Raw genomic sequence first — 12603 nt, forward strand, 5'->3', positions numbered from 1 at the left:
TCCTGCTGTTCTACTTATTTGAAAAGTAGCCACTGAAATTAAAGTGGGAATTTGGGACAATGCACGTAGAAATTCAAAGACCTTTTGGGAAAGAGGTGCAAGCTTAAATCAAGGAGGTGATATCCTCAAAAGCTTGGTTTTGATCCATATTGCTGCTCACCACCATCTGAATGTGCCTGGTGGGTTCAGCCCTCAAGCATTTATTGGATTCAATTTTCTTAAAGAAGCACAGGTAGACCAAATTCTCCTGACAATAAAAAAAACATTCTAGTTTACACACAGTGGAAAGTTTCAAGATTGTTGGATACCTGAAAGATGATGCTGAAGATTCAGTTGTCCTGTGCCTGCAGAGGGAAATTACATCCCTCTCCCCATTCAATCATTTGCTTCCGCAACAGCTACTGCCAATCTACCCTGCCCCATGTCATTACATTCTTCTGCAAATCTTATTTCACATTTTATAGTCATGCAAAAGAGAAGGAGCTCATTTACTCCACTGTGACAATGCCAAACATAAAGCATCTATTTACACTAATACTAGAAAATACTATTTTTAAAATTTCAATAAACTACTCCTGATTCTATTGTTTACCTGCACAAAAAGGCCAGTTTACTGTGGTAAATCAACTGATCGGCTGCATGCTCTTGGAATGTGGCAGGAAACCAGAGCACCTGAAAGAAATCCATGCTGTCGCAAGGAAAACGTGCAAACACAAAATCAACAGCATCCAAAGTCAGGATTGAACTCATTTTTCTGAAGCTGTGAGAAAGCAGTTCTACTAGCTCTGCCAGATTTCCTTTCAGATTATCCATGCATTTGTTTGGAAGCACTTGCCTTAATCACCTTAACGTGATTAGTTGGATTGTCATCATGAATGTGTCAGGAATTGGGTTCATAAGCAATTTTCGTGACACATTATCCATTTCTCATGCTCATGTATTGGAGGCAGGAGATGTCTATTGGTTACATCAGTTAGAAACAGTTCCAACCTCAAATATATATGTAATTAAAGACTTGTATGAATATGCATGGATCACTTCCTCCAGTTTCTGTCAACAACACCCAGCACACAGGAGACAGAAGCAGCCAAACTGACACACAAGAATGGAAAGTTTAATTTATAAATCAAAGCCAAAACAACTTGTTTTCATGCTTTTCACACTGGTGGAAAAAGTCATTTTAGCCATATAGGCTCCCAGCCCTCAAACCTTTCCTGCCCCATTCATCAAAGTTGGGAAATCTCACCAACTGCCCTAATTTTCTACCGTTATTCACTTTCTTAGGGTTAGAGACATTAGTAAGTTAGTTTTTTTTCCAAGATTTCTGATTTAATTTGGTAAAAAGTTGACAAAGAATTGGTATGAAGTACAGTTCCTGTAAACACTTAATTATTGGATAAATGTGATGACTGACAATTGACAGACTGGATATGTTATAAAATACTTGTTTTAGTAAGTGATCCCTTGTTCAGCTACAATACAAAGAAGTGAGCTAGGTTATTACATTAAATTATAATGACAAACAAGTTTTAGTGGGAAGAAGGAAAAAAAATAAAGGGTTACATTTCATCTATGCCTGATTGCACTGAATTATTGAATTTCAAAATTGTTCAAATTAATTCAGGAAAAACATTTCATTTGTAAGCTAATAGGAGAGCCAATTAATTTTTAAGACAATTTGCAATTGTAATCGAGGCAAACTTGTACCTCCTGTGGGTGAAAAACTTGAATTCAGCGAGATGGATTGTTGGAGGACTTTGTTAAGCCCTGCAGAAATTTGTCCTACATAAATATAAAGGAGCACCTAAGAAAATATACACTGCTATTATGAAGAGTTATTATTAAAATATAATTTGGGGAAGTTAAGAGGAGAATGGTAGGGAGTACATTATGGAATAGCCTATCTTTTATTATCAGTACTTACTGTTGGTCTCAGAGTAAGCTGCTCAACAAGATCCAGCAATCTGCACGTCATGCTTTTCTCTCTCTTTGAAACCAATGGTCATTGAAAATTAAAGAATATCATTGCAAGAACCAGAAATAATGAGTTAGGAGGTCATAAAAATTCTGAGAGTTTAGAATTTTAGCTATTAGAATTTCCTGTGGCATGCCATTTATTGACTAAAGTCACGTCCTCATTGTTCCTTGCAGTCATTTGTATTTTACATCTGCTTTGCAGTCCTGCAGTGAACAACTGACTAGTATAGTTGGTTGATTATTTCTACTTGCAAAAGTTGAATGCAGCAACTAACCGCAAGTTCAATTATTGTGAGATATTGAAATAACCTGCAGCATTGGTTAGATTCCATGTGCACAAATATAGTCTGAACTCAAGTCAATAAGGCATTGTCATTAAGTGCTCAATTCACTAGTGTGAGCAAATATGCAGACTTTATTGCAATACTAGATGTTTCAATCTTCTAGTATCATAAAGCACATTAAACAACTCCCATTACCCTCAATTACTGTTACTCCCTGCAAAGATAATAGTGCATGTTGATAAAAGAGATAATTTTTGCTTTCAAATACGAATATGTACTGGGGGTGTAGGTTGATTGGGCAGCACGGACACGTGGACAGAAATGGCCTGTTCCCGTGCTGTATGTCTAAATTAAAAATTAAAAGCTTGGCTACCCTGATCTTAAGGGTTAATGTCAGGACTACCTTGTGTCAAATCATAAATCAGGCAACAGTAGAAACTGACAAGGTGTCACACATAGAATGCCATAGATATGCCTTTAGATAATGCCCTCTTGAACTTTCTTTTAATATGTTGGTCAGATGTGGAGTTTGAACCTGACCTAAACATAGCTATTACCCTGGCACACAGTGTATCTACAAGGATTGAAATTACCACAAAGTACACTGTCCAGTGTCACAAACCTTTAAATAATCATCTCCTGTGGTAACTTAGGCTGAGACCCAACTTAAAATATCTTTACCATTCAAATCTAAAATATTTGATCTTCATAGCCTAAAATACATCAACAATGAAAAGCTTGTTGCAGTCAGTGGTGTTAACTGTTGATTTTTGTTCAGGAAAAGATAAGTATGGTGATGGACTGTCCTTTATGTTGAAAGGAATAACTTATCTTTGTTTCCCAAAATTTGACACATGCGAGATTATTACTTCCCACTCAACATAAAGTTAAATTGAAATCAATGAAAATGGTCAGGAGTTGAGTCCAATTAGTGATCAATACACTTGCATCTGCTTTGCTACAGCTATCAAAGTCAAACTCATTTTGTAATTTAAATAAATCACATAACATGAATTAAAATTCTTGCACACATAACAGTGCTTTGCTAGCATTTTGAATTTTACTGAACAGAAGAATTTTACTGTACAGAGTTTCCGACAATATTATTTTAAGATCTGAGTAACTTTGCTCAAAAACAAGCATTAATTTTGAGAAAAATAAGCACACTCACAGCTGCTGCCCAATCAAAACAAGATTCCTTGTCAATTATCCTCTTTGTATATATTCTGAAGAAAGATGAAACTCAATTTCATTGATCATCCACAGCAATAATGCCATAGAAATGTCATTGTAATTTCAAAGATTATTAGTTCCAAGGCATTTTTGTAGCACACAAAATGTCGGTGAGGAAAGAAACCAAGTCACATTCCACACTATAGGAGTATTTGGTGAGACTTGCACAGTCAATGCGAAGACTTTGTGGGGCAGGACCACAGCCCTTTGGTTATTGGACATTGAAGGATTGAGAGCAGAGTGGAAGCCCCTCAAACAACAGAGCTATGCAGCAAATTAGAGAATGAACGTAACAATATACAGTAATTGAATGTATAAACATGACACCAAAGAAGAGGAAAGATTTTCCATGGTTTTCTTTAGTACATAATTTTATTCTAAATAAATACTTTATTTTGCTCATGTGCACTGATTTTTGTTTCTCTTCTCTTCCCTATTCTCCTCTCAATTTTTTTTTTTCAGTGTTGATTGTGCTATCTAAAGTTTACTTCAGGCATGAAGGTTATGAAGCTCCTTTTAAATTCAGTGCAGGTATAGCATGAGCCAATTCAGTAAGAAGCTGTTGTGATAAGAGAAGTATTAAGTGCAATAGAGTGGTAACAATTCTTATTAATTACAAATAAAACCTGAATTTTGTAGAATGCTCAGCAGATCAGCCAGCAAATGTGAAAAGGAAAACAGTTAATTTTTCAGATCAATATACCTTTCACAAGAACCAGCTAAAGATTTAAATTTCAGAGAAAGATCAGAAGGGGTGTAGAAAATAGGATACATGTCAGGCAGGAGAAACTACATGACAATGCTGGCTTTATTGTGGATAAAGAAACTTTTCATTTTGCTGTTGTATACTGTTTATTTTATTTCCCTACTCTTCCTTCTTCTCTTCTGTTAGGAAATATATATTTAAGCTGGAAACGGTGTAGACAGAATCCACAAAAATGTCACTGGGACAGGCAGGACTGAATTATAAGGAGAAGTTGGATAAGCTGGAACTTTTCACCCTGGAACAAAGGAGGTGGGAGGTTTAAAAATAATCATAAGGGGCATATATAGGAAATATAATTGTTATCTTTTTTTGCAGGGTAGAATAATCTAAAACTGGAGGGCATGGATTTAAAGTAAGAGGGTAAAGATTTAAAAAGCACTTTTTCACACAGAGGGTGGTGGGTATATGGAAAAAACTGCCAGATAAAGTGGTAGATGTGGGTACTGCTATTACATATAAAGGACATTTAGACAGGTATGTGATTAGGTATGGGCTAAACAGGTAAATGGACCTGTCTTGGTCAACATGAACAAGTCGGCCCAAAAGACTGTCTGAAGGTGTCCAGTTGAAAATGATTGATCAAGTGAATGAGTAACAAAAGCTACTTCAAACAGAAGTCAATACAAAACTATTGGAGAAACTCAGCAGGTCACGCAACATTCATCAGAAGCAAAGATATATAACCAATGTATTGGCATGAGCCCCTCGACATGGTAGAAGCAAACAAGAGGCAAGTGTTTGAATAAAAAGATGGGGGGGGGGGGAAGAAACACAGGTGAACTTGCAAGAGGTCAGTCGTGGTTATGGGTGGGAGGGCAGATGAAATATATCTAAGGGCTGATGGGGAGAGGGAATAGCTCTCTGAATGGAGAGGGAAGGAGTGGGCAGCTGGAAGAAAGAAAACAGGAAAGGGAAAGAGAGAATATAGGAGGGGCCTAACGGAAACTGGGGAGATTGATTTGTTGATTACCTTCCGTCTCACTGCTGTAGTAGTGGAGACCTCCCATTGCCCAACCATTTCAATTCTACACCCCATTCCCATATGTCTATCCATGGCTTTGTGCACTGCCAAATTGAGGCCATCTGAAACTGGAGGAACAGCATCCAATATTCTGTCTGAGCACTCTCTAAACAGATGGCATTAACATCCTTCTCCAGTTTCTGTTTTCCCCTCTCCTCTCTCTCTTTCCTCCAACCTCATCCCCTCGCTATCCATTCAGAGAGTTACCTCCCTCCCCGTAACACCTCAGCTTTTTTTTCCTTCCACCCTCCCATCCACTTCGACCTATGACCTCTTATCTGCTGGCCTGTGCTCCTCTTCCTGCCACTTCTTCCCTCCTGACAAAGGGTTCAGGCCTGAAATGTTGGTTATGGATCTTTACTTCCTATGGACACAACATGACCTGCTGAATTTCTCCAGTACTTTTTTGTATTAATCGACAATGATTGTCTGTAGACTTCCTTGTTTAATTTCAAACAGGTGTCAAATGAGAAGATGCTAAAACCTGAAAAGATGTTATGAGGACTAAAGGCCTAAGTTTTGTGCATGGCTGGTAATGGATGGGTCTCAGTGGCTGAAGGGTGACCTAATGAAAATGTATGAAGTCATGAGGGGCATCAATTATATTAAAAGTTATTGACTTTCTCCCAGGGTGAGGGTGGGGTGGGGTGGGGGAAAGATTTAAAAGAGACCTGATGGGCAGATATTTTGCACTGAGGAGGTTGGGTGTGTGACTGTGGAGTTTACATTTTGAATGTTGAAGAGACTTTTTGATGGGAAAGGTTTGGAGGGATATAAGCTGGGCTTGGCAGATCAGACATGCACAGGTGGCCAATATTACTTGCAAGGACAAGTTGAGCTGAAGAGCCTTTTTCCAAGCTGAATACTTTGACAACTAAAAGAAAGCTGCTGAAAATGTGGAATAGAAAGGCTCATTGTAGTTTTAGTCCAAAAGTTATAATATACTGAATTATTTGTTGATCAAAGATAAAGGTTAGAAGGGGAGTCAGGTGGAGAACTAAAGTAACACAACTTCACACTTGCAGGCTAAATAAAAGCTGGGTGTTTAAAGAACCCAATCAACATTTGGTTTCCCCAATTTTTAAGGAGACCATTCCATGAGGACAGAATTCAGGGGACCAAATTGGATGAAGTACAATTAAGTAATTGCTTGAAGTAGTATTTACAAATCAGGATGGCAGGAAGAGAGGAGGTACAAAAGTAGATGTTGGATGTGAAAATGCCTGTGAAAAGAAATGGGTTTTGATAGAACATTGAATGAGAAGGCGAATGAGGTGGAAATTGAGGTCAAGGTGAATCTTAACCTTATGCTGATAAGAAGAGGAGGAGATGAGAGCAGAAGTGTAGATTGCACAATGGAGAATCTAAGTACAAGGGGAAAATTTATAACTTATTGGTTTAAACATGCTTTGAAACTGCTCACCCAGATTCCTGTTATAATTATCCTCATATTAACACATACACATACATCCTCATATTAATTATTTTGGAAGCTGCAAAGCTTTTGGCTCATCTTATTTTTTATCTTTTAAAAAAAATAAAGTAGTTCTGCATACTGATTACTGCATTAAGTGAAATTTATTATATTGTTACAAGTTATTTACAAGCCATGAGACAATTATGATTGACCCATAAGTTGAACAGAAGTGTTCCAAGAAGTAAATTAACAAGTGCTCAACTAAATTGTGGGGGTGAACTTCCCTCTAGACTGGAATTGTTTCTTCTGGGGAATTTGGCAGTTATAAAAGTTAACTTTTCCAGAAGTAAATCTAAATTTATTAAAATTGCATTGTCAATAGGAAATGTATAGCAGTAACATGGAAATCCAATTCCCTACTTCAGATTGATCGTTGGAAGTGCAAAATTGTATTCCCCTTGAGAAGATTACTTATAGTATGTTCGTTAAAATTTGGCAGCCTTATTTAGATCACTTAAATGACCTGATAGTATAATTATTTTGATATTTGTCAATTACTATATCCTTTATTAGAAATTTAATACTTTTAAAATTATGTGACTGAAATATCGAACCTTGCTCCTGTTGCTTTTTCTATTTTCTTTCTTTTGATCTCCCTCTATTTCCTACAGTCTGACCCCTTTTTCAAATCTGGGGATGGGGCACTGGGAGAGGAGGGACTCATTTCTTTTTTTTTCAGCTTTATGAATATTTTTCTATGATTTTATATTCAATGTATTATTGTTATTATAGTAATTGAGTCCTATATTCTGCATTTTCTTAAAACTTAAATAAAATTTTCCAAAAAATCCTCAACGAGATACAATGTTCCAAAATAATCAGGTGGTATTTATACAAGAGTCTGAAGGTTTATGTGAATATATAACTGATGCATTGCTTTTATAAGTATATTTCTTCAAAATAAATAAAATTTAATTAGTTGATTAGTTTAAAACAACCTTATCCTCTTCACTTTCATTAACCAACTTTATTCTCAAAGATTTAATCCTTGTTTCACAATACATTGATTTTTGGACATCTGCTGAACCCATATGTCCAAAAGTTTCATTGTTAAGTACTGTATATTCAGTTTCCTATTGTCTGAAATGAAACTGAACATGACCCTTGTAACCACGTGAATTCATCTCAATTTGTTGTCAACCATTTTTTCCTACCCTGAAAAATAGAGGTGTAGATTTGTGTTACCAAGGTAACCACTCATTACTGCATTAAGAATATCAAAGCCTGCAATAAATGACAAAAATACTAATTTTGTTCAAGCAGTTAGTGGACTCCTGTGTGTTTATTAAATACATATCTTGTATTGGTCTGGAATGGTAAAAAGCAAAAATACATAATGCTGAAGAAGCCATCAAAATGAATAAAGGTTGACCCAAAATATAAACTCTGTTTCTTTCTCCATAGATTCTGCCTCACCTGCTATTTTTAGCCTTTACTGTTTATATGTCACATTTCTAGCATCCATCATTATTTCCTTTAATAATATTTTATTTTTTATTCAGCTACGTTCTGGAGTGACAAGGACATTTGAATCAAGAAACAAGTTGCTTAATTCCATGATTCACAAATCTTATTAACTCTTTATTTATTATTCCGAGTTTGAGTTTTCTCCAATAGCAGTGATTATTTAGGCTGGTGCATCTATTTTTAACAAGCCCACATCTTGATATAGATAGATAGATCTAGCAGGAAATTTGAGACACAGATCCAATTTTCTCGTATGATGTTAGGAAACACAATAACCAAGCAGCTAATGTTCAACATGCCAGTAAAGAATACCTGATGAAAATTGATCAACCTTCTTTTCTTCTATGCTGCAAACAATCCATAAAAGTGAAGGATGCAACATCTAAGAACTGCAAAGTTGAATAATGAATTTGGATATTTAATACTTAGAATGAGTAACTATGAAACCCATTCAACCTTTTCTATCCATGTACCTGTCTAAAAATACTTTAATAAAGATGGTAAAGAGCTAACTTTTGTTACTTGATTATGACTTGGTCTTTTGGGGTGGGACATAATTATATTTTGTTTGAAGAGAGGAAACCACTTTAGCATCAATAAATTAATTTGGTAAAATAGCATATAGATTGTTAGTATAACTACACATTTACTCTGTTCTGTCCACCCACTTACTCCTTATGCCTTTGAGTCCTATTTGGGTGTAATGGTGGGATCAGGTCATGGAAATGCAAATACTCTCATTAATTGCATATGAAATATGAAATTATATAACTTAATGTGCATGACAAGGTACATCTAATGTATATGGCATTTGTCCTTAATATGCCACTAGAAACTCAGCAAATTATTCATTCCAGAACATGCCCTGAAGCAAGAGGCACCTAGAGTACACATGAATTTCTTCAGGGATGTTAAATTGCATTTTCATTTGTTGGCATTGACCTTTTTAGGCTGGTGCTTTATCTCTGGGTGTGAAGATTGTCAGGACATATCAATGTTTGTTCTTGGGATGATGACAGGCTCTCCATTCTCCAGTATTTACACAATTTGGCTCTAGTAGGTTAGCATGAAAGAAACTGCAACAACTGCCAATAAGAAATACTCACATCTGACACTATTGGGCTGACCTCCTTATGGTCTGATTAGGAGGATAACATACAAGTAAGGCTGATTGAAAACAGGCTGACGCTTAAAGTGTCATTGAAGGAGAAGGAAAAGAGAGGTTTTACAGGCAAAGTCTGGGATGAATATTTCTAACATTCTCTGCAAAAATTTGGCTGCATGATGTTTTGTATGAATGTTCACAAGAAGCTTTTATTTGTGCTTTATCATACAATAACTGCATTATTTCTGCGTTATGTGACCAGTATCCTTAGTTGCAATTTTTTTAAAAAATCATGGTGTTTTTAGATTTTAGAAAAAAAGTGAAAATGAACCATTCTAAAATCATCATCTTATTGAAAGTGATAATGCTGTGATTTGTGATTGAAGTCCGACAATGTTAAAATACTGAAGTTTCAACAATATGAAAATAACTTCATCATTCAATTTCATGGGGAGATAACAACAAGTGTATTTGTTGTGTGGCAAACCTGTGATCAGAAGTATTTTACAGGAAAAGGAAAATGTAATTTTAATTACAAGGTCTGGAATGTGCAGATAAAAGCTAATCTGTAGAACACATCTCATTGTGAAATAAACTGCCGTTTAACTTGTTGAAGTCCTCTTACACGAAGCTCTCCATTCATAAAAGGACAAGATCCAGAATCAGAAACGTGCTTATTTTTGTCAACATGTAAATTCGTTCTTTGGAAGATAAAACCCTAAATGTAATCACTGAACTATTCTTGAGGCAAGAGTGTGCAATTCAATCTTAAATTAAGTGGCTGTGCCTCTCGTTGAAGCGCGCTTGCAAATTGTTATGACTGAAGGTCAAATGGCAGATTAGCAGAAAAGTCGTCTGATACTTTTGCATTTATCTGTCTAATCCTATTACCATCGTAATATTGCTAACCCGAGAACCTTCACGCACTCACAGCTGCCTTATGCCAATCGTTGTAATAAATCAATCTTCTTACTCTGCATTAGAAGCTGATCCTGGGTGCTGAAGTATTATCAACTCAACTCTTTAGTTGGCACATCCAGAGAAAAACCTATCCACCTAGAGTACACATGAATTTCTTCAGGGATGTTCAATTGCATTTTCATTTGTTGGCACTGACCTTTTTAGGCTGGTGCTTTATCTCTGGGTGTGAAGATTGTCAGGACATATCAATGTTTGTTCTTGGGATGATGTCAGGCTCTCCATTCTCCAGTATTTTACACAATTTGGCTCTAGTAGGTTAGCACGAAAGAAACTGCAACAATACTTACTTCTGACACTATTGGGCTGACCTCCTTAGGGTCTGATTAGGAGGATAACGGACAAGTCAAGCTGATTGAAAACAGGCTGACGCTTAAAGTGTCAATGAAGGAGAAGGAAAAGAGAGGTTTTACTGGCAAAGTCTGGGATGCATATTTCTAACATTTGGTTGGGAGATGCCTTTTCGTGTCTCCTGTTCCAACGACTAGACGTGTGCACCGTCGGGAGGGAAGTGGTCGCAAAATGCTACTAATTTATAAGCCGTCGCTTAAATGCCTTTGTTGGATACAATTGCCAACTGGGGCATCTGAAATAACCGTGAATACTAATTGCTGTCCGATGTCTCAATTCATCAAACAGACCATCCGATCACAAGTACCAAAACAACCCCACCGAAGTGAACCACACGGTTTCTTTTCTCAGTGATCAATCAGGGAAAGGCACCGCTGCCCGTGATCGCTGAATCCGCTGTAACAGGCCGGCGGTGCCGTCTCACGTCATTGTCCCGGTTGGCGGACTGGAGAGAGCGAGCGAGGGGGGGAGAAACAGGGCCATTCAACTCCACAAGGCAACGCTCAGATCTTGAACCCCGACCGCCCTTATGTTTTACTGAACCTACGCATTTTGACCCAAAGAGAAAATCTGGAAAGAGAACCAGCACATACCTCTTTCCCAGCTGTGTTTCCTCGGGCTCCAGTTCCTGCAAACCCACATTCAAGTTTCCGTTTGGAGTGTGCATGTCCCGGATTATTTACACCCCGTGGCTTGTAAACGTAACAGGCACAATGAACAACGCCTTGCCCATTCGCGTGAACCGTTCTGCTGAAAATTCCAATTCTAAATGGGTCGGGGTTGGGCATTTTCATTCACCACTATCTAAAAGGACGCCGAAACCAACAAAGCCTTGCTCTGCATGGCCATTAATCTCAGCGATCCGCGGTCTCATGCAGAAGTAGAATTCACTGGTTGGGCCACCAACGCGAAAATTGGAGATATCTGCCCCGAACTACAAGAATGGCAAGAGTTAATTTCCTTGAGATGAACAAAAAGGTGCAAGCTTACTTGATTTTGAATACCTTGGTGCTGAAGATACACTCTTCCAGCCTTCCAGTTCTGACAGAACTGAGTCCCCCATCCCCTCCTCCACCCCTCCCCCCCATCCTCCGGCCTCCCCCGCCCCCCTCCGCCAACCGCCTCAAGCCCCCCCCCTCCTCCGCCTCCCCCCCCCCCTCCGCCTCCCCCCTCTCACCCTCACCCCCCTCTCCCCCCCCCTCTCCCCTCCCTCCCCCCTCTCCCCTCCCCCCCTCTCCCCCTCACCCCCCTCTCCCCCTCCCCCCCTCTCCCCCTCCCCCCCCCTCTCCCCCTCCCCCCCTCATCCCCCTCCCCACCCTCTCTCCCCTCCCCCCCTCTCCCCCCTCCACCCCTCTCCCCCTCCCCCACCTCACCCCCCTCTCCCCCTCCCCCCTCCCCCTCTCCCCCCTCCCCCCCTCTCCCCCTCCCACCCCCTCCCCCCCTCTCCCCCTCCCCCCCCTCCCTCCTCTCCTACCCCCCTCCCCCCCCTCTCCCCCCTCCCCCCTCTCCCCCTACCCCCCTCCCCCCCCTCCCCCTCCCCCCCTCCCCCCCCTCCTCCCCCCTCCCCCCCCTCCTCCCCCCCCTCCCCCCCCTCCCCCCCTCCCCCCCTCCCCCCTCCCCCCCTCCCCCCCTCCCCCCCTCCCCCCCTCCCCTCCCCCCCCTCCCCCCCTCCCCCCTCCCCCCCTCCCCCCCCTCCCCCCCCTCCCCCCCTCCCCCCCCCCTCCCCCCCCTCTCCCCCTCCCTCCCCCTCCCCCCTCCCCCCCTCCCCCCCTCCCCCCCCCCTCCCCCCCCTCCCCCCTCCCCCCCCTCCCCCCCCTCCCCCCCTCCCCCCCCCCCCCTCCCCCCCCTCCCCCCCTCCCCCCTCCCCCCCCTCCCCCCTCCCCCCCCTCCCCCCCCTCCCCCCCTCCCCCCCCTCCCCCCCCTCCCCCCCCTCCCCCCCCTCCC

The 12603-nt window shown here is 40.5% G+C and overlaps 1 protein-coding gene across 3 annotated transcripts in view; it reads right to left on the minus strand.

The window, feature by feature from the left end:
• LOC138743401 (complexin-2) overlaps positions 1-11340 on the minus strand; it is a 228586-nt gene extending 217246 nt beyond the window's left edge. The window contains exons 1-3 of one of the 3 annotated variants that reach the window (XR_011344857.1): positions 11253-11340; positions 3433-3487; positions 593-688 (exon numbers count right to left, since the gene is read on the minus strand). The gene's annotated coding sequence lies outside the window, so the exon portion shown is untranslated. The remainder of the gene's footprint in view (positions 1-592; positions 689-3432; positions 3488-11252) is intronic. The other 2 variants (XM_069898744.1, XM_069898745.1) reach the window with 2 other exon arrangements.
• Between the last annotated feature and the right edge of the window lie 1263 nt (positions 11341-12603).

This window comes from Narcine bancroftii, chromosome 9 (genome assembly GCF_036971445.1).
Source record: "Narcine bancroftii isolate sNarBan1 chromosome 9, sNarBan1.hap1, whole genome shotgun sequence".
Classification (NCBI taxonomy): Eukaryota; Metazoa; Chordata; class Chondrichthyes; order Torpediniformes; family Narcinidae; genus Narcine; species Narcine bancroftii.